The sequence below is a fragment of the Bubalus kerabau genome, chromosome 20 (assembly GCF_029407905.1).
Source record: "Bubalus kerabau isolate K-KA32 ecotype Philippines breed swamp buffalo chromosome 20, PCC_UOA_SB_1v2, whole genome shotgun sequence".
NCBI lineage: Eukaryota > Metazoa > Chordata > Mammalia > Artiodactyla > Bovidae > Bubalus > Bubalus kerabau.
Window position 1 is genome coordinate 37,151,352 of NC_073643.1, and position 22,334 is coordinate 37,173,685.

General features: G+C 41.0%; 1 protein-coding gene and 1 long non-coding RNA gene across 18 annotated transcripts in view; both read left to right on the top strand.

Moving 5' to 3' along the window:
• Positions 1 to 22,334, top strand: part of MAGI1 (membrane associated guanylate kinase, WW and PDZ domain containing 1) — a 643,759-nt gene that overhangs the window by 51,021 nt on the left and 570,404 nt on the right. The window lies entirely within an intron of this gene.
• Positions 420 to 10,466, top strand: LOC129634837 (uncharacterized). Of its 4 annotated transcripts, XR_008705935.1 has the most exons (4): positions 420 to 1,015; positions 1,634 to 3,437; positions 9,305 to 9,469; positions 9,927 to 10,466. It is a non-coding gene; the product is annotated as an uncharacterized LOC129634837 (long non-coding RNA). The 4 variants fall into 4 exon arrangements; XR_008705936.1 differs by lacking the exon at positions 1,634 to 3,437 and having other exon boundaries at positions 434 to 1,015; XR_008705934.1 differs by lacking the exon at positions 420 to 1,015 and having other exon boundaries at positions 1,027 to 3,437.

Here is a 22,334-nt window from a genome sequence, read left to right on the forward strand (position 1 = left end):
ACACTTGACAGGAGGTGGAGCTCAGGCAGTAGTGTGAGAGATGGGGAGTGGCTGTAAATACAGATGAAGCTTTGCTTCCTTGCCCACCTCCTGCTGTGCAGCCTGGTTCCATGGAACTGCCTATATCCTCTGTCCATGAGATTCCTACTGTGCCACCTTGAGCCTCCCCCGACCCCACTGCACATAATCCCCTTACAGACTTGTAAATATTCTATGAGAAGTTTTATACACTAAGACTCAAAAGATGGTGTATATGTATTTTGCATGTAGAGGCAATGGCACCCCACTCCAGTACTCTTGCCTGGAAAATCCTATGGATGGAGGAGCCTGGAAGGCTGCAGTCCATGGGGTCGCTGAGGGTCGGACATGACTGAGCGACTTCATTTCACTTTTCACTTTCATGCATTGGAGAAGGAAATGGCAACCACTCCAGTGTTCTTGCCTGGAGATCCCAGGGATGGGGGCGCCTGATGGGCTGCCATCTATGGGGTTGCAAAGAGTCGGACACGACTGAAGTGACTTAGCAGTAGCAGCAGCGCTTAGCCCTAGTGTTATAAGTGGGGACCTCTGGCTGCCTTCAGAGCTCAGATTCTTAAAACAGCACTGCAGTGCAGCACCTTCTGACCTTGTAGGAGTGGACATCTTAATTATGTAACTTAAAATAGCAAAGCGATATTTTCCCTGCAGTGCTGTTTTGGCTGCAACTGGGTTTTATCTGAAGACAAGCTCCTTTAGTCTCTTTGCCTAGGCCCCCTGGGCATCTGACCTTTTCCTAGTGGCTCTGAGAAGAACCTAGTGATTTAAGGAGGGGATTTCTGTGAGCACTTCAGCCTGAGATTGGCTTGGGATTTGGTTCCCACCCCCTCCTTATCTCTGGGGCTAAACTTGGGCAGGCTCCCTGCTCCTTGTGTTGTGCTGGATATTCCTACACAAGGTGCAGCTTCCAGAATGAAGGCAGATCCCTGTTCTCTGTTTCCTCACTGTCGACATACTTCAGTCCCAGTCCTGGACAGAGGTTGGGAGACACTTGGGTACTTTCCACCGTGCATTCATAAAGGGAATAAGTGCCAAACAGGCTATAAAAATGATGGTATATTTTAAATATTTATGCCTAATAAATTTGTGCTTTTAATGCATACCTAATATGCCATGTGGAGTTAACTGCCATTATTATATGGTTATGGTTTCATAAAAAATATTAATTACTGGTGTCTTAGAGGATGTGTGGTCTGATAATGGGGCTCATGTGTAAAGTTGTATTGACAGTGATGTAATTTCATTCCTGTCAGTAGATTATAGTCACGTATATCTAAACTCACTATGAGACAATGTTGCAAGACTGAATTTGAAGCTCCCTGTGACTAAGAGACCCTGGAACTAAGAGCTTGCAAAAGCCTTCATGATAGTCTTGGGACGGCACAGTCTAGCCTATAAAAATTTTAAAAAAGAAAAAGTTTTTTTAACAGCAAGGAGCATGGCTTTTTTAATGCATGGGGTTTCTTAGAGAAGAAGAAAAATCTAGGCTACCTTATAAAGGAGAACTTGTTTGCTTTCTGACATAAATATTTGCTTCCTTTTCTTTATTATGTAGACTTACTATTTATTTCTCTCCTCTTGCTTTCTGCTTCAGTAGCTCCTGATTTATAGACTATTGTTTACTCGTGTTCCCCTTTGAAGTTGTGAAAATTAAATGAAGTTCTTTCATCCCAGTAATGCAGAGTACAGCGTGGTTCTCTGAGGTCTCTGTGAAGTGACTTTAAAACAACTGGTGAGCATGGCAACTGTAGGCTTTTCGGTCTTTTAAAATTTACTTACAGAATTTGGATTAAAAGAATTGGAATGAATGGGACTTCCCTGGCATTCCAGTGGTTAAGACTCCATGCTTCCAGTGCAGGGGGCGTTGGCTCAATGCCTGGTCAGGGAATTAAGTCCTGCATGCCAGTGCTGCATAGCCAAAAAAAGAAAAAAGAAAGAATTGGCACTGACAACAAGATTTAGATAGCATGATTTCAAATTTGAATGCTTTTTTCTAAGTACATTTTCTTTTTAGATAAATATTGTGTTTAAAAAAAAAATCAAAGGGTTTGGTGGCCAGTCCTTTAAATAAATCATTTATCTGCCCCTCCCATATTCTTCTCTTCCTCCCAATTATCCTCTCATTATTCCCTTATGCCCTCATCTTTCCATCACTCAGCATTCCTAGAATGGACAGAAACATTAGTCGGGAGCAGCTACTTTCTTGGGTAACTTTGCCAGGTTACTTAACCTTTCTGTGTCTCAGTTTTCCAGATTTGTAAAATAGGAATAGTGATATTACAGCCTCAGATGATAACTACCATAGGTACAGTGTATAAATTAGTGGGAGGTTTAAATGAGTTAATGCATATAATGTACCTGGCACCCAGGAAGTACTAAGTACATTGTCATTATTATTGTTATTATTAGTCATCATTATCATCATTCTTCAATTCACCTGCTCTCTCATTCATCCACTATGAGCTGAATGCCTTCTTAGAAGGGAGTGTGTTAGTGGTTAATGGAAAAATGTGGTTTTGCATTCATGGATACTTGAACTTAATATTTATTAAAAAAAAAAAAATTCTGTTTGTACCAGGGTGGGAATGCTTAATGGAATTGTCGTGGCCAATCTGTATGTTTATATCTTCCCCCTTTTAAAATATATAAATATAATAGACCATTATGTATTTTTCAAAAGATAATGCCATTTTATTCTCAGATTGGGACTTCTCTGGTGGTTCAGATGGTAAAGAATCTGCCTGCAATGCCGAAGACCCGAGTTTGATCCCTGGGTCAGGAAGATCCCTTGGAGAAGGGAATGGGTTTCCTCTCCAGTATTCTTGCCTGGAGAATTCCATGGACAGAGGAGCCTGGTGGGCTACAGTCCATGGGATCGCAAAGAGTTGGACATGATTGAGCACCTAACACTTTTTTTTTCAGATTAATATTGTGGAGAGGAGGGGAGATTTTACTTTTGTTTTGCTTTGGAGTAATTTGAAGTTCTACCTCAGTCCAGTTCTTTGTAGCAGCCCTTGCAACCCACTCTTGGTACTGATGGCAAGCACATTTCCTCAGTTATTAACTATGTATTGTGAGCCTTTTGTAAGGCTGTTCGCCTCTCGAGTTCCATGATGAATTAGATAGCCATTCTCTTACTCTGAGCATGTAACTAGAAGTATGATGAGTATTGGATGGAGTTCCCAGAGTTTCAGGAACATGTGAGAGAAGTTGTTCTTTACACCAACTGTATAGGGAGTGGCAAGTCAAGGACTTGGCAGAAGATAGCATTTAAGCTGAGACCTCGTTCTTGACTTGAGTCTTTTCTGAGAAGGGCCAAAATGATCACAGTGGCCTATTTGGTAGCCTGATTATTTTTGTCATATTCAAGGATATTGTCAATGGCTGATTGGATCTACTTGGTAAGTCAGTATTTAGGCTCTTCCTCATTGGAAATGTATGTGATAAACAATTGGGAAAAGTTTGAAATGTCTATCTATCTGTCTTGATCTCATTGAATATTCTTTACATATCACATTCTGAAAAGTTCAATGGGATTGAAGGTTATGGAAGGGAGTACAGGACTAATAAACTGTATAAAGGAATGAATCCCTTGCCTTTTTCCCCCTGGTACTTTGAGAGGCTAAAATAAACTTCATTTCCAGTATTTGATTGTTTATTTACTAACCACCTTTTTGGAGGAAATGTCATATTGTCTCAGAACAATGGGGGTATGATTTCAGACAGTGATTTGGGATAGACCCAATTTGGCTCAAGTTTTTTGCATCTGTGAGTTCAGGTGAAAAGGCTAGTGGCACTGCCGAAAATCCAAGAGAGCTGAAAATGGAAAACTAAAACAAAATAGTGTCCATTTTGAGTCTATACCATGTCTCAATTTAGAACCATTAGTCAAGAAGGATGTGTTATATGCCGCAGACTTCTGCCCTAGTTGATAGATTGCTGTCTTTCACTGGCTTTTGGATCATTAACTCAAGGGCAAGGGTTTAGGATCAGAGTAGCAAATGGGTTAAGTCTATGTGGCCATTGTTTCCCCAAGCCCATGACAGACACAGCTGATCAATTTTGGCACCTTCTCCTACCAAACGCAGTTGTGGTTGCAGTTATTCTCAGGTTATTAGAATTGGCACATGAAATGAAACTGTGTTATTCATAATAATATGACATGATTTTTTTCTACTGATGTGTCCTAGATTTTACCCATATTAAATTAACTGAGAAAAAAAGATCAAATTATCTTAGAAGCAGAGTTAATATTTGCAGAGATCCTTAGGTTCAGATGAAGACATAGGTTCTATAAATACATTTACAACCTATCCTAATTTTATCCATGGATGAGTTGGGGTGTGCATCTGAATCAGGGCCAACCTCTACGCTCTACTAGTATAAGTGTGTAATTAAGGTAAAGGGTTTGGAACAGGCCAGCCAGTCCTAAAATTAGCTCTTGCTTTAATGTTCCCCAGGTGCAAATGCATACATCTCAGATTCTTTCATCCTTGATTTCATTGTCTAAGGCATGTGCGTGGCCTTACCAAGGTTGCAGCAAGTTTGGTTCTGGCTCAGATTAGGTAACAGGTTGTTTTTCTCATATTTTCTCAAATATGACATAAGTCATATTTGAAGTATCCATTGGAGTTGCAGAAGCTTAGATGCTTGTTTACCTAAATATTCTTTTAAGGAGAAGTCTTACATTGCTTGTATTTAGCTTGTGATAGTCCAGCACAAGCTATTTCAAGCTATTTTTGGGCTGATACATTGGGGTTATGTTGTATTCCTTGGTATCCTTTCTTTTAAGCGAAGGTAGGCAGTGCAATGCAGGAAGGGGTTTGAATCTTACTTGTCAAGAGATACCAGTACAGCTACACATTCCCCTCTGGCTCCTTTAGGAGGGAAGCCCTTGGACTCCCTGCAACCTTGGGCAAGTTATGTAACTTGCTTGAGTAAAATGGGGATCATAACAGTACCTGCCTCATAGGGTTGTTATGAGGATTAAATCAAATGACATAACAGAGATGAGTAAATCCACTGACACATGAAGCTTAACATGTAAGCAGTTACCCCATAGAGATGGCCTGCCCGGGCAGCAACTAGAATGAAGCACTCACCTTAGTTGCAAAATTTCTGGGGTGCCAAAAGCTCAACAATCAAGGTAAATAATAACAAATGCAATACTTTTAAATTAATGCAAAAATTTATAATAAATACTAAAATTGAAAATAAATTCAGGATCTGACCCTGCACACGGATGCCCCAGCCTCATTCTCCCCATCTGCATCTGGCCCTGATGGTTGTTCAGATGTGTTCTCACCCAGGACCAAGGACTCGGCAGCTCTTTCAGGAATGGTGATCCGCTGTACTGACCCACTTTGCAGGTCAGTTAGTTTTGAGTCATTAGCACATACTTTCAAGATGGACTCTCTAAAGCCAAGAGTGCAGCCAAATCCTGAAATATTGCTGAGCTCAGTTTATCAGGAGAGACTGACTTTGCATCCTTGGTCTCATAGCCTGGTGCTAGAAATGTCTGGGGCTTCCCTTATAGCTCAGTTGGTAAAGAATCTGCCTGCAATTCAGGCAGATTCCTGGGTTTGATTCTGGGGTTGGGAAGATCCCCTTGAGAAGGAAATGGCAACCCACTCCAGTATTCTTGCCTGGGAAATCCCATGGACAGAGAAGCCTGGCAGGCTACAGTCCACGGGGTTGAAAGAGTTGGATATGACTTAACAACTAAACCACCACCAGAAGCACCTGAATGATGGAGTCCCCAGACACTGGAGTAATCAGTATGTCCTATTATTGCATAAAATATTCACTCATAAAGATCTCTTTAGGACCCCTTATCTTCAAGTGTATCAATGCAGCTGTTCTTTAGAGAGTTGAAGCGTAGGTTCCAGTTCCTACTGCTGACCTGGTTTCTAAAAACAAAATGAGGAACAGGAAGAGACAAGATTCCGGAAGAGGCTTCATTTGTTGCTCATATGTCTCTGAGTATTTTATGTAGTAAAACAGAGATTCTGCCATTCAGTTCCCTGAAGTGAAGAGAGCTAAGAGTTCTATAAGCACGTCCCCAAAGAAGCTAATCAGGGTTCCTTGGGGTTACTGGGCTACACTGCTTTGAGGAAAAATAGCACAGCCCTGAAGAGTACAAACAGCTGAAACCGCACATCCCAGTGAGCTTCCAGCCAAGAGCTCCTGAAGGAAACCGTAGTTAACTGCTAGGAAGGTTTTGTTGGATGGCATTTTGATTAAGCAGCAGGCTCCTTACTTCCCAGCCCTGGGAATGTGATCTCTTGAAGATAGAAATACTGTAGTCCACATAGGAGTTAGAGGAGCAGCAAGGGCTTGTAGGCTGAGGTTGTGCATTGTTTGATAAATTACTGTAAAAGAAAATTGGACTGGATTTTTAATGTTCAATTCTTATTTATTCAGAGATCTTGAGATCTCTGTAAGTTGACTGCGGCAAAAACAATAAACAACAAAACATGAAAACCCCCAAACCTGGCTGTTTTCTCTAAAACTCTTTTTTTCTGGAATTAAAAAAAAATGAGTGAGCTGAGTAGCTATTTAGGCCCATTGGATGAAGAAAGAGATGCTCTCTGGATACTTAAAATTGTTGCTCTGTGATTGAAGAAATTTATAGCTGAGTTACCCATATTATATTATTTCAGATTGTACCTGGCAACAAAGAAGCTGAGTGCACTGGTGGAGGCTGGCAGTATTTGGGGGGATGGGGTGGGAGATGAATTAGCTCCCTTCTTCTAACCCTTTTCTTCCCAGCAGCCGGCAGTGAGTAGAACAGAGAAGGTCTCTGCTCTGACGGGAGGGCAGCAGGATGTGATGGTTAAGAGTATGAATTCTGGACCCACACACTTCTGGATTTGAATCCTAGTTTTATCCCTGAGTAGCTGTGTGTCCTGGGCAAAGTATTTAACCTCAGTGTGTTTGGTGTTCCCATTTGTGAAATGAGGATGAAAGTATTGGTTAGTTGCCATATGTTGTTGTTGAGAGAACTAAGGTACTTGGAACTATGCCTGGCAACCTAATGAATTTTATATCCAACATCAGCCTCAGTTTTTTATCAACTGCTGTTATTACAGAGCTTGTTGCCTTAAGTGTACCCACATGCCAGGCACTAGACATGTTAATGAGTAAATGCAGGTAAAAATAACAGCTAATGATAAGAGAGAATGGGATATGCAATATTAGTTTGATTGGTTGGGGAGAGCTGTTCTTGAGAAGTTGATACTTGAGGCAGGACCTGGATTCTAAGGAGTCTCCCTCGTGATCATCTAGGGGAAGAAGGAGCAACACCACCAAAGGCCCTGAGACAGAAAAGAACCTAGTGAGCTTGAGGAAGAGCTGCAAGACCAGTGTGACTCAAAGACGAGGTAGTGGCCACTTCACGTAGAGCTTTGTAGACCTTGGAGGTGAACTTGGATTTTATCGTAAGGGTATTTGTAAGGTGGGTGTCCAAATGAGCAGGGTCTTGACTTGGTTTTGGAAAAGCTACTCTGGAACCTGTACCTGAGTGTGCTCTTAGAATGAAGTAAGTGAAGTTGCACACAGGTTGAAGGTGACCATGACACTGGCAGTGATGTTGACAACCTTTGAAGCATGTCATTGGATGGAGGAGAGGTCCACAAGGGTTAGAGTCTATGATGACCTCTGGTCTCCTTTCCAAGGCTGAGATGCTTAATGCACAAATTAAATGGAAGGAAACCCATGCTCTTTTATAAATAAGTATTGAACATCACTAAAGAGGGCCAAGGTTAACTGTTTTAATTGACATTTAGGTTTCCTGAAATTAGAATTTGAATGATTGCTGGAGTGGTTTCCGTTTCTTATTAACTTAAAATATTCAAATGATTTCTGCTTGAAAATACCTGAAAGAGATACCACAGAGAATGAAGGTGTTTTTTTGAAATGCCTTCTGCCTTTGTTGCTTCTGAACAAAGCAGGTGTGAAAGTGTGTGATCTGAATTAGGGCAGGTAATAAAGCTTCTACCAATTTAGTATTACAACTTCTAATGCCTTTTCGTGGTTTAACTGCCCTTTAAACTAAGTGTGTTTTGATTGATTCATGTATGTAATTGAGTTTGATTCAAAAGACTAACAGAATCAAATTCAAGAGTAATTAACTCTAGAACATGATCAAAAGTGTTTTACCATCACTAAACTTAGTGGTGAGAAATGTCTTTTATATATATATATTTTAAAGCATTGAAGTATATAGTTAGTTGATTTTTGCGTTAGTTTCAGGTGTACAGCAAAGTGATTCAGTCATACATACGTGCAAATATATGTGTGTGTCTATATTTGTATGTATATATTTTCCAGATTCTTTTCCATTATAGGTTATTACAAGACACTGAATTTCGTTCCCTTTGTTATATAACAGCAGTAGGTCTTTGTTGTTTAGCTGTTTTGTATATAGTAGTGTATATCTGTTAATCTGATACTTCTAATTTATCCCTCCACCACCTTTCCCCTTTGGTTACCATACTTTATTTTCTATATGTGTGAGTCTGTTTCTGTTTTGCAAATAAGTTCATTTGTAACATTCCTTTTCAATTCCACATTTAAATAATATCATATGTTATTTGTCTTTCTCTCTCTGAGAGACCTGAAGAAAATTTTATCGTTACCTTGTGCATGGCCTATGTTTTAACCCCCCTTCTCACTTTGAAGAACAGTCATAAACAATAATTTCCATCATTTGAAGGTGTTGGTGATAATTTGCTTTACTTATGAATATCCTATTACTCAGCAGCTTTTACAGAATCATCTAGGGTCATATACGGGCTGAACTGGGAGGGGCAGCAAGGGGTTACAACCCACAGAAGAAGGACGATTGAGGTTACCAAATGCTCCTGGCTTTTTTAGCATTTGCAATAGAACTTTGATGTATGTGTGTATGTGCGCTCAGTTGCTCAGTTGCATCTGAATCTTTGCAGCCCTATGGACTGTAGCCCACGGGCTCCTCTGTCCATTGAAATTTTCCTGGCAAGAATACTGGAGTGGGCTGCCATGTCCTCCTCCAGGGGATCTTCCTGACCCAGGGACTGGACCCGCGTCTCTTGCATCAGCAGGTCGATTCTTTACCACTGTGCCACCTGGGAACTCCGGAATACTGATGATATATTTGCAAAGGGCAGTTTTGAACATACCAGAATAGGAAGCAGCCATAAAGAACTGTCCTTTGGGAGAGAGACCATCTCCATCATTCAGCAGTAAAACTGAGTTCAGCCTGGCATTTGTTTGTTCTTAATTCCAGATCCAGAGGGGGAAAAAAAGATTTAAAGAACTTTATATTAATGTATGCTGGCCACTGCCACCATCCTCTGGAAGCATTTAAAAAGAGGAAGAATGTGCCACATAAGAGTATGCAGGGGCTTGATCCAGTCACGGAAGAAGAGCTCAAAAACAAGAGTCAACATCGGTCAGTTATGACTTTATTTTAGTTTAAGTCTGAGTGACATCTGATTACAGACAAAGATATAGAGGGAAACTGGTGCAAAGCTTTCAGTGATGTAAAAACCATCTTCCAATTCAGACTTGGGTATTAAGGCATTCTAAAAAAGTGTTTCCTTCTATTTTATGCCTTACTTAAAATGTAACTTATTTATACAAGGGCTCAAAATGACAGCTCATTTTGTGGTCTAGATTGTTTCTTCATTTATATCTAACCTGTGCTACAGAAAGAGCGAGATGTGATTTTAGAGATTTGCCTTTTTGGCATTGATGTGTTTGCTAAGTTAAGTTTTGAATTTTTAGAGTGCAAACCACTATTGCCATGAGTTGGGAGTTAGACAGCAGGAGCACTTCAGTCATTTTTGGATCAGGAAGAAAATTAAAGTTGACATTGCTCATAGATGGTTACTTTTTCTTCTTTATAGGTATTTCCCTTTTTGGTTTTATAACATAATATGAATGCTTTGTGTAAGCTTTTGCTACTGTACAAGAAGAAATCTGCCTCTGATGCTGTGTTACTTTGTCAGCGTCTGAGCTTGGCTCAGAGATTTAGAAGAGTTGATGATTTCAAACTTTACAGCCTTTCGAGTGGCCCTCCATGATTCCAGGTATTCACACCCCTGTGCAGGACTGGCCTGTGTGACCCCTAGCAGACTTGATGGTGCATCTTTATAGAAGCCTGCCTTCTTTCCTCAGCACTTTTTCTCTTTCCCTCTCTCTTGGGATCCCTCACTCTGGGGAAAAATCCATGTTGTGAGCAGCCGTGTGGAGAGGAACATGCAAACAGACATATGCATGAGCTTGGAAGAGTATCTTCAGACCCAGTCAAGCTGCAGATGACTGCAGTCCTATTAATGTTTGGACTCCAAGACTGTGAGAGATCCTAACCCAGGACCACCCAACTGAGCCATTTCTGGTTTCCTGACCCACAGAAACTGCGAGATAATAAAATTTTATTGTTTGAAGCCAGTGCATTTGGGGTAATTTGTTATACACGAAAAGAAAATAAATACAGTCTAGTAATATAAGATTGGTTAATTTATCCACCCATGCATCTACCCTTCCATTCATCCATCCATCTACCTACCCCACCCATTCCACCTACTTTATCCATACATTAATCCATCTATCCAACTCTCTGCTTTCAACAAATATTTGAGGAATTACTCTGTCCTATGAACTATACTCAATGATTAGAAAGCTGAAGTGAATGCCACAATCAGTGTTCTCAAGGACTAAAAATATCTACTTTTCCCCATTAAATCAGAGTGGAATACTACCTTTCCACTTTCCTAGGATTAAGTTCTTTAAAGGTAGAATTAAATATGACTTTAATAAGTAAATAAATATTTAAAGGAAATTCTTGTTTTGTTCTCTGTCTTTCCTTTTTTATATTCTTTATGCTACTCAAAACAGGTAACAATAAACATTGCATGCTAAGTCAGTTCGGTCTGTTCCTACTCTGTGTGACCCCATAGACTGTAGCCTTCCAGGCTCCTATATCCATGGGATTTCCCAGGCAAGAATACTGAATGGGTTGCTCTTTCCTCCTCCAGGAGATCTTTCTGACCCAGGGATTGAACCTGAGTCTTTATGTCTCCTGCATTGGCAGGTGGATTCTTTTAGTGCCACCTGGGAAGCCCATAATAAACATTACTTTAAATCTTACTTGGTTTACATGATAAAAATGAATTTTAGATGAAATTAATGCAAAATATATGGCATCAGTATTTATAAGTTGTATATAATGCTTTGATTGAATTCTTGATATTCATTGTTTATAATTTTCCCCGATTATATGAATGATTCCAAAAATAAAAAGTTACTAAGGAATTTCAGGAAGAAAATGTGATTTGAGCCAGATTAATGCATGGGTACATGCTCTGTTATGTCTGACTCTTTGAGACCCCATGGACTGTAGCCCACCATGCTCTTCTATCTATGGAATTCTCTAGACAAGAATGCTGGAGTGGGTTGTCATTTCTTCCTCCAGAGCATACCAGACTTGGGGATCAAACCCACGTTTCCTATGTCTCCCGCATTGACAGGTGGATTCTTTACCACTGAGCCACCTGGAAAGCCCCAATTAATACTTAATTGTAAATACTATTAATAATATTTATTGGGGTGCTTTCTCTATGCCAGATTCTGTGCTAAGCAGTTTATTTACATATTTTCTGTTAGTCCTCAAAAGGTATTATAATTATTATCCCTATTTTGTGGATATGAAACTAAGATTTAGAACAATTAATCAGCGCAGAGTCCAAAAATCAGTAAGGGTTGGAGGTGACTTTCAAGCTCGGGTCTCAAGATCTTCGCTACTCTGTTCCACGTCGATGTATGTGGTTGTATACCAATACGCAGTGCCATACAAGATGTTTCAGGAGTTTGTAGTTTTTGCAGGGTACTCTCAGTTGTCCTGTTTTTTATGTGTAAACAGAGCCCTTAAAGCATGAGTTGGCCAAATTTGTATCAGAATATCCTGGGGGCTGTAATAGAACTGTAAATAGAGGTTTTTTGTTAAGTCCTTTGCAGCCTAAAGGAACTCTTCCTTTGTAAAGATGCTGAAATTGGGGGAAAAAGAGAAAGAAACAGGTTACAGTTCTCATGAAAACTTACTTTATCTCATTAAATTTTGATCACTGTTAAGAGAGGAGGCCTAGATGAGTTGACTAATGCCTCCTGGAGGAGAACAAGCCCCCTTACCTTTTGTCTTTAGAAAGCTGTGTTTGTCACCCACCTGGAAGGCAGTGTACTTGGGAAGGTGTTCTGAGATCAGGACTGGAATTAATTGGCCTTGGCTTTAACCCAAGCACCACTATTTACCAAGTGTATGACTTAAGTCAGAGGCCTAAGCATTTTTTAGCATATTTCCCATATATAGAATTAGAATAATATTAGCATACTATTATGTTGTTCTGAGGATTGAGTAAATGCATATATATATGTGTTTAATAAACGTTGACTGTTAATAGTTTAATATAGGGTCGCTCTTCTTTTCCCTTTTCTTCCCTTCTTCATCATCATCATCCTCATCATTAGCAATGATTTTACCAGGAATATCTGAGATTTTAGGCTGGCTAGAAATAGAAACTTCAAATAAAAATTAAGGAACAAAATGGTTCCAGCCAAGTGAAGGTCATATGGTGCTGACTACCCAGGAGGTTACATAATAAAAACTGAGTTAAGAGGAATACTTTTAGTTAATTTATAATTTAAATAAAAGAAGGAACGTGTATGCATATGGCATACACACAGGGCAGTGGAACATTACTGCATCAGGAAATATTCAAAATTGCCAGCAAACCCCCCTCCCACCCAACTAAAAACCAAAAAACTTCTAAAAATAAAAATAGAAAAATAAATTTGTCAGCGAAATTGCATCTTTTGGTAAACATCTTTCTAAAGTATTTCTATTCTGTCCCCCCCCCCCTTTTTTTTAGCACTAATGTTTTGAATTTAAAACAATATGCTTTGTGTCACAAATTCCTCTTGTAATAGTTTTCTCCTTTCCACTCTTTTCTCTGCTGCGAGTGTGTGTTTCTCTTCCGTGCTGTCTTGTATCCCTGGTGGTTTTCCAAATAAGAAATGGGTGCTGCTTTGCCATGTGACGTGACAGAATTTGGGACCTGCTAGAGGCTGTGAGGATGGAGGGGGTGGGTGTGAGAAAGCTTTGTCTTCATGCACTCTCTCTTGTGCCCTAGGTCAGTCTTCTCCTAGGTGCTGTTCCTCTTATTATCCCCGGATCCAATCTTTTTCCATTTGCCCTTGGATTCTTCTTCTGCTCCTTCTTGTATTGGTGCAGTATGATTATTGAATATGCCCCAAGGGTGAGCTTGGGGCATAGAAGCATTAGAAGTTTGCCTCTTGGAGAAAAAAATCCAAACCATTCTTCCTCCTGTAGGCACTTAGTGCAGAGGTGAAGGGAGGCTGGAGCTCTTGAAAGCCCAGGGAAGCACATCAGGCAAGAAACAGATAAACTTCCTCCCAGCAAGATGCAGGAAGGCATCTCTGTGTTGTGGAAGTGATGGAGCATGGGAGTTGTCTTCACTGATCTTTGTGGATGTTGACAGGGCTCCTGTGAGCCTTCTGATTGTTCACGGTTTGGTTTCTTTGACTTGCATCAAAACATGCACTTGTCTTGGATGTGAATTTTATTTCCTCCTTGGGTGAAGGGTCTCGGATAGTACAGTCTGTTGGCTGCCAGCTTGGAGTGACTACCAGGGACTGCTGAAAGGAGAAATTTTGAAAGGAGAGTGCTAAATGAAGCTTGTGCTTCAGGGAGCAGTGCAAATTAGATCCTTTCTGAATCAGATGGTCTTCTCGGATGATAATGCATTATGAGAGGTGCCAGAATTTGTTTTCTTCAGATTTAACACCACTTAAGACTATAAGCCACAGGCCCTTAAGGAATGAAGCACACTTCTACATTGGACTCACCTTGTTCAAAACTCTGAGGCCTAGTGGGCTTCCTAAATAATTCATAAAAGTTTATAGTTCAGGGCATTATATTTAAAATAACATACACACATATAATTCTAGAATGCAACTCCTCCTAAGATACTTGTGGCAGGTACTCATTGATGATTCTCTTGGTGGTAAAACCATGACCACTAAAAATCTTTGTATCAGGTAGCTTTTGGTATAAACATGCTGTGTAACAAACTGCTCACATATCCCATAGCCTGCAATAATAACATGTCTTTCTCTCAGTCACAGGTTGGTGAAGTGGCTTTAAGTCAGGCTGTGGGTTAATAGATCTTGGCTTCAGAGTATGGGGTTAGGTTTGGATCTGTTCTGTTTATTTCCTCTTTTTTTTTTACTAGCAGCTACTCTGGCATTGTCTTCTGATGGTGCATTGATCGAGTGTGAGAAGGCAAACCAGACTGCAAAGTACATGGAAACGTCTGTTTGTGTCTTGTCATCTTGCCCAAAGCAGATCATGTGGTCAGATCCAACATTAATGGTGCAGGGAAATATACTGTATCCATATCAGAAAAAAGAAAACTATAAATTTATAGGGGAAAGGGCATGGATGTATAATTTTTATGCAGAGATAGCATGAAGAATCATGAGGCATGGTTTAGTCCACCATACTGTGTTAGGTTTTGTAGGTCCATCCATCCATTCATCCAACCATCTGCCCTCCCTCCTTCTCTCTCTCTCTTTTTTTTTTTTTGGTGTAAAATATACATAAATCTGGGCTTCCTGGGTAGCTCAACTTGTAAGAAATCTGCCTGCAATGCAGGAGACCCCAGTTCTATTCCTGGGTTGAAAAGTTCCCCTGGAGAAGGGATAGGCTACCCACTCCTGTATTCTTGGGCTTCTTTGGTGGCTCAGCTGGTAAAGAATCTGCCTGCTATGTGGGAGACCTGGGTTCCATCCCTGGGTTGAGGAAATCCCCTGGAGGAGGGCATGACAACCTACTCCAGTATTCTTGCCTGGAGAATCACCATGGATAGAGGAGCCTGGTGGACTACAGTCCATGGGGTCACAAAGAGTCGGACACGACTGAGCGGCTAAGCACAGCGCAACACATACATAAATCCGTAGTTCTTTATGTGGCAGTAACTACATTCATGTTTTTGTGAAGCCATCTCTATCACCCAGGACTTTTCATCTTCCCCAAGTGAAAGTCTGTGCCCGTTAACCACCAACACCCCATTTCTTCTTTCCTCCAGTCCCTATCAACTTCCCTTCTATATAATGTCTCTATGAATTTGATAATTCTAGGAACCTCATGTAAATAAAATCACCTAATATTTGTTATTTTTTGACTGGCTTATTTTACTTGGTATAACGTCTTCAAGATTCATTCATGTGGTAGCATGTGTCAAATTTTCCTTTCTTTTTCAGGCTGAATAATACACATATACCATATTTTGTTTATCTAATCATCTTTCAGTGGATACTTGGATTAATTTCATTTTTCTGATTCTTTGTCACTGATTTTCCATTTTTCCCTATGACTGGAGTCATCTGACTTTGCCTAATAATCCTTTCCACTCCAGACCCTGTGTTCATTCTTGTTCATTCATTTATTCATTAATTCAACAAATATTAAGCGCCAGTATGTGCCAGCAGTTTTCCTCAAGCACCCTAAAATTTCTCAATAGACAGAGTTGTGCTCTCCTTTTTGGTAGCCAATAGTTACATGTGGCTATTTAAATATAAATCAAAGTGAAACAAAATTTTAAAATGTGTTTCTTCACTTGCAGTAGCTGCCTTTCAAAGGATTAATAGCCACATGTGGTTAGTGACTACTGTATTGAATGATGCAGATATAAAACAGCTCTCTCCTTCTGGAAACTTTCTTCTTCTAAACCACAGACCTGTCAAAGTCACCTTTTGAGTGCAAGATGGCCATATTTTATTTGTCCAGATCTGAGCAACCAGCTAGCCAATCAGAGCCCTTCCTCAGCATTTAGGAAAGTAAACTGAGCAAATAATTTAGATTTCTCTAGATCAGTGATGATTTTACCCGCAGGAGGCATTTGGCAATGTTTGGCAAGAGTTTTGGTTGTCAGAGCTGCAGGGAGAGGGAGGTGCTACTGGCATCTCATCTGGAGGGTGGAGGCCAGGGATGCTGATAAACCTCTTAGAATGCACAGGGAGGTCCCTGCACCACGAAAGTATATGGCCCCAAATGCTAATGATTCCAAACTAGAGATATGTTCCTGCTCCTGGTGAACTGTTTACAGATGATAACCGATATCTGAGAGACAAGTTTTCTGGTATGTAGAAGAAGCTGGTGTCACTGAGAGAGAATGCAGCCACAGAGATGGAGACCCCTGACCAGGATCCAGTTTCCTTGTTTCTGAGACCAGCCTCTTTCCTTTGTTGGGGTTCTGTATAGGACCTCAGTGTTATAAAACTTTCTTCTTTCACCTGAATTCTTTTGAGTTGGATTTTTAGCCTTTTGCTGCATGTTCCTAATAAGGCAAGTTATTTAGTAGTTCCTTATCTTAATTCCACCCTGTGTAAACTGGCTCAGAGGGTAAAGCATCTGTCTGCAGTTGTAGGAGACCTGGGTTCCATCCCTGGGTTGGGAAGATCCCCTGGAGGAGGGCAGAGCAACAACCCACTCCAGTATTCTTGCCTGGAGAATCCCATGGACAAAGGAGCCTGGTGGGCTTATAGTCCATGCGGTCGGAAAGAGTCAGACATGACCGAGCGACTAATACTCTCTTACTCTTATGTCTACACAGAGTAGGGATTCACTGCAGTAATCTTATGGAGATGTTTTAACTACATTCCAAAGGGAGTATCTCATTCCCTGTGAATGAAGTATCATTTTACATAAACAAATCGTGGGACCTCATCATACTTTACTAGTGGCCTTTGGGTTGGTGATAATCTTTAGCCCTACTTGTCAAATCAAAGGGCATCAGTAAAATGCTTATTTAAGATTTTATCAACTCAGCAGGCAGTGGTAGTACCTGAGGATTTTCTGTCTTACATCACCTGTATGGACTGAAAGACCTGTATGTACTTAGTGAAAGTGTCAGACGCTTAGTCGTGTCTGACTCTTTGAGACCCCATGGACTGCAGCCCACTAAGCTCCTCTGGCAATGGGATTTTTGAGGCAAGAAGACTGCTTTATTCTCTTCTCCAGGGGATCTTCCTGACCCAGGATTGAACCTGGGTCTCCTTCATTGCAGGTGTATTCTTTACCATCTGAGCCACCAGAGAAGCCCATATGTACTTTAAGGGGGACCTATTTTTTATGGACATGCTGCAAGGCATGTAGGATCTTAATTCCCTGACTAGGGGTTGAACTCATGCTCCTTGCATTAAAAGTGCAGAGTCTTAACCACTGGACCGCCAGGGATGTCCCAGGACCTGTGATTTTTGAAGAAGACTTGAATTGTAATCACTTGGAAACTGTATGAATTAACATGATTTCCCCAAATCGATAGTCCCTAAGATACTTTGATTTTATCCCTGAAAAAAATCCATGGCAGAATGTCCATGGAAGTGACACATTTTTGACCTGGATATTTTAATCAACAGCAGTTAATTAGACACATGCATACTTTTTTCCCATTTATCACTTTGCTGTACAGCAGAAATTAACACATTATAAATCTTTAATAAGAATATATAGAAAAATATATAGAAAAGAAAATTTATATATATGTATGTGTGTTACATAAATACATATACATACATAGACTCTATGTAATTTTTTATGTTCTGTTCCTTATTGTTTTCAGTTAATATTTACAACTTTGTCTCAGAGCTGTTTTTCCATCAGTAGTGAAACTGGCTTCATTCTTTTCAGTGACTTGGAGTTCGCCCTCCTGTCAGTGTTCCATACATAATTTATTGAACCAGTCTCCTGCTAATGTGCATTACAGTCCTCTCCAGCCTTTGGGTTTTATAAATGCTGCAATGAACAATACACTCTTGTATCTTAATCTTTATGCATATATAATTATATTTGTAAAATAAAATCCCAGTAGTGGACATTCTGGTTCAAAAGGTAGGTACATTTTATGTTTCTGTGACATATTGCCAGTTTGCCTTTTAAAAAGATGCACCGTTTTCTACCTTAACCTGTTTATGGATGTGCCTAAAATTTCGTCCTTGTACTTCGTTATAGTCTTTACCACCCTGTTTCCCTCTCCAACTCTGCTTCCTACCCCCAGACCCAGTCTAGAAGTTGAGAAGCCTTCAGTGAAAGGGTTTATCTTATTGAAGTCTGTAGAACACAAACTGCAGGAGCTTTCATGAAAGACACAGACCTGTCTCCTGTGTGAGCCCTGCCCCTATTTTCTTCCTGGCGGGGTAGGCAATGCCGCCGGCCAGTGGCCCCTTTCCCCTTCATTTGCTGGCTCAGCCTCATGGGTGTGAAATCCCTTTCCTCACTCTTCTCTCTTCATCCCTTTGGGAAGCTTTTAAGAGCTGGTATTCGTCGCTAGCACCCCGAAAGTCCAAATCTGCTCACTCGTCCTGGGCGCGTGCCAGCACTTAAAGATGGGCATGGTTGGACCACTGCATTCTTTGCCCTTTCAGACGAAGATGTGTCTTGTTTGCATGTACAGTGTCAAGAAACAATTTCCAGATGACTGCTTCGGCCTGGCATCTCCATTAACGCTTTCAGTGGGGAGATGGTTTCTCTAGTGAAGCTGGCAGAAGACCAAGGTTTTCATCCCCCCAGCTCCTCTGTTTCCCAGCCCTCCATCCCATTTGGGGTTACCTGTAACTTGATTCTGTGGCCTCTGGAATTTAATGGGGACACTTAAGAAAAAGGGATTAAAAAAAGGATTAAAAAAATCCTTTCAACATGACATCATTTGCAAATCCTTTTTTTCAGTGTTCTTCCATTTTCTAGCAGGAAAACAGCATCCTGGGCTCATCCTCACTCTCCTTCCAGTATTTTATTATGAGAAATTCTAAGCATCTAGCAAAGTTATAAAAATTTTATAGCGAACACTCATATGTCTGCTAATAGATTTTGTCCTAAACATTTTACTATACTTGTTTTATTATATCGCTGTCTCCCCATTCATCATTTGAGGCTCTATTAGTGATACCTCTGGCATTTCAGAGGCATCATGGCATGAGTGTGGTTCGGAGTGTGAGCTGTGAGTTTGAATCCTGGCTCCTCTGTTTGAACCCTGTGACCTTAGGTAAGTTACCAAACCTCTCTGTTGCCTCGGTGTTCTCATCTGCAAAATGGAAATAATAATAGTGCCTACTTCAGGGGGTTTGTGAGATTAAATGCATCAGTACATGTCTAGCATGTAGAACAGGACACAACATATCGGTCACTTAGTACATGCCATAAAGTAAGTGCTAAGTTAAATTTGATTTCCTGGATTAAAAAAAGAAGCAATAAATTTCCTGGATTTTAAGGAGAAGCAACTGTGTACCTGATATTGGGCCAGATGTTGTATGTACATTGCCTTGTTTGAGCCTCAAAATAACCTTAAACAGGTTATCCCATTTGCAGATGAGCTAACTGAGGCCAGAAAGTGGCAGGGATTTAGTCACAAGTATATCGTACTCCAATGGTCATTATCTCCATGCTTTGCTCTTTCTTTTTTAATCACAAGATGGAGACATTGCTGGATTGTATAAGGTGGCAGAGATTTCTATGGCTAAGGAAAAAACTTTACTTTGAATGCCAGAAGCAGGCACCCGCACTCAGGGTTTTACCACTTTGGTTTGACCTTGAGCTGCTGAAGGTCAGTCTTGCAGAAGAAAGAACTTGCTGTTTTTTTGTGTGTCTTGTTAAAATTCTTTTCCTTCCCATTCACACTTCCAGTTCTGGGTCCTCCTGCTGCCTGGTGTGCTGACTGACCTTGTGGGTAGGAACTACCTTGAGGGTGTTTTGGAGTACCATTGTATGTCACCTGTTTAACATCTCAAACATCACTTGCCTGCTAAGTGGCTTCAGTTGTGTCCAACTCTTTGCAACCCTATGGACTGGTAGGTTTTTAAATCCAGGAAATCCAGGTCCATCAGGCTCCTTTGTCCATGGGATTCTCCAGGCAAGAATACTGGAGTGTGTTGCCATGCCCTCCTTCGGGGGATCTTCCCTACCCCAGGGATCAAAGCACTTGGCGCTAGTGGCAGGATCTGCCTGCCAGTGCAAGAGACAAAAGAGAGGCAGGTTCCATCCCTCTGTTGGGAAGATCCCCTAGAGGAGAGGAAGTCTCCAGTAAGCAGTGTTATGCACACACCTCAGGTAGTAAAGACGAGATTGAAATAAAGCCCCTAGGCTTTATCCCTGGAGTTCCTGCCTCCATTCAGATTCAATCCTTTCCCCTGTTCCTCTTAATTCTAGGTGCTAATATGTCTTTAATACCCTTTAACATTTGCTAATCTCCCTTGCTGTTGCCTAGGTAGAGCAACGGTAAAGAATCTGCCTGCCAGTGCCGCAGGAGACGCAGGAGACTCAGTCCCTGGGTCTGGAAGATTCCCCTGGCGTAAGAAATGGCAACCCACTTAAGTCTTCTTGCCTGGAGAATCCCTTGGACAGATGAGCCTGGTGGGCTACAGTCCATGCGGTCGCCAAGAGTCTGACATGACTGAGCATGCACACGTGCACAAATCTCCCTTTCTAATTGAGAGGCCCTAGTTTTTAATGACATCATTTTGCCTTGCTTGTATTTGCTTTTGGAGTTACCTTATTTTTATGGCAACTGATTCTATATGTCTTCTTATAGAAGTGTTAAAAATTTGCACATAAGATATGTTTATTTACATAAATATAAGCTGGGTTTTTTTTTGGAAAGTGAAGATGGAATAATAAAATGGTACTCAATTGTGACCAGATTTGTGAGAAATAATGGTGTTTAAAGAAATACTGACCAGTCCTCAAGGTTTTTTGTCCTGTCTCTTGACAGTAAATGCTTTGGGCAGAGTGAACATTTATCAGGAAGTTGCTTCTGTTGTGAAGATACTCAGTGGAAAATACTCACCCTACATCTGTCTCTTGGCTGAGAAGACATGTACAGTAGGTTGTGGCCTCTCTGGAAGTTTTCAGAGCAAGGCTAATTAAAATTATGCCTTGGAGCTCTGGGCAAGCATGCTTGTTTTTATGAGACAGCCCTTGGTATCATTGGTACCTAGAGTGGTTGAGTTGGATGCTGATGTTTTTAACTTCTCCTTGAATTTCTTTGCATTTCTTATGTGTCCGGACACCCAGGAAATGGTTACTATATGTCTTGTTAGTCTTGGGGTGACTTCATAAGGCAGAGGGACATCAAAAAGGGTGTTCTCAGAGAGTGCCCTGAAAGGGAGTCCAGGATAAGCCTCAGGATTGGCATGGTTCTCAGTGATTCTGTTCAGGAGGATAAATGTGTACCCCTGCTCTCAGAATCTGTCTGAGCTGGGTTAGTGCTAAATTATTGAATCATCCTTTGGAAAGGAGGGAAGGTAAGGACAGGATCTAACCTTGGAAATAGAAGCAGATGCTCACTGATAAGAACTTGTTCCAATTCATGGACCCTTGAGAAAGGGTGCAAATGAAAAAGAGAAACCGATTGATTGGGAGAGATTGAGAGATTTCTAGGTATATAAAGGAGAACTCCTTTTCTTTGCATCACTTGGTAAAAGGGGAAACCATGACTCATGCCATTGTTCTGTGAAGAGTTTTCTTTCCCTTTGATTCACTTGCTGACACAGGGATATGGGGCCCATTCAGATTGTCTGGGTGATTTCAGATGAGCTCCCTCTACCCTTTGCTTTCTCCTTCTTCTTGGTACTGATTTTAACATTAGTACAGAAGTGACTTTCTGCCACAGGGGCTATGGTATCCACAGGTCCATGGTTTGGCTTCTCCTGAGTTCTGGTGGTCTTCACTTCCCCATGTAGCTGTGCACGTGTGCTAGGTTGCTTCAGTTGTGTACGACTCTTTGTGACCCCATGGACTGTAGCCCGCTAGGCTCCTCTGTCCACAGGATTTCCCAGGCAAGAATACTGGAGTGGGTTGCCATTTCTTCCTCCAGGGAGCTTCTTGACCCAGGGATCTATCCCAGTCTCTTGTGTCTCCTGCATTGTCAGGTGGGTTTTTTTTGTTTTTTTTTTTTAACCACTGGGGCCACCTGGGAAGACCCTGTGGAGCTGTGGTGGTGGTGGTTTAGTTGCTAAGTTGTGTCTGACTCTTGCAACTCTGTGGACTATAGCCCACAAGGATTCTTCTCCAGGCAAGAATACTGGAGTGGGTTGCCATTTCTTTCTCCATGGAGCTGTAACTCTAAAGTAATTCTTGGGAGTCAAGTTTCCTGTCAAGTTTCCAAGTCCCGGACTTGTGGACACAAGGGAAGGGGAGGGGAGGTGTGACAAATTGAGACAGTAGCATTGTCCTATATACAGTATAA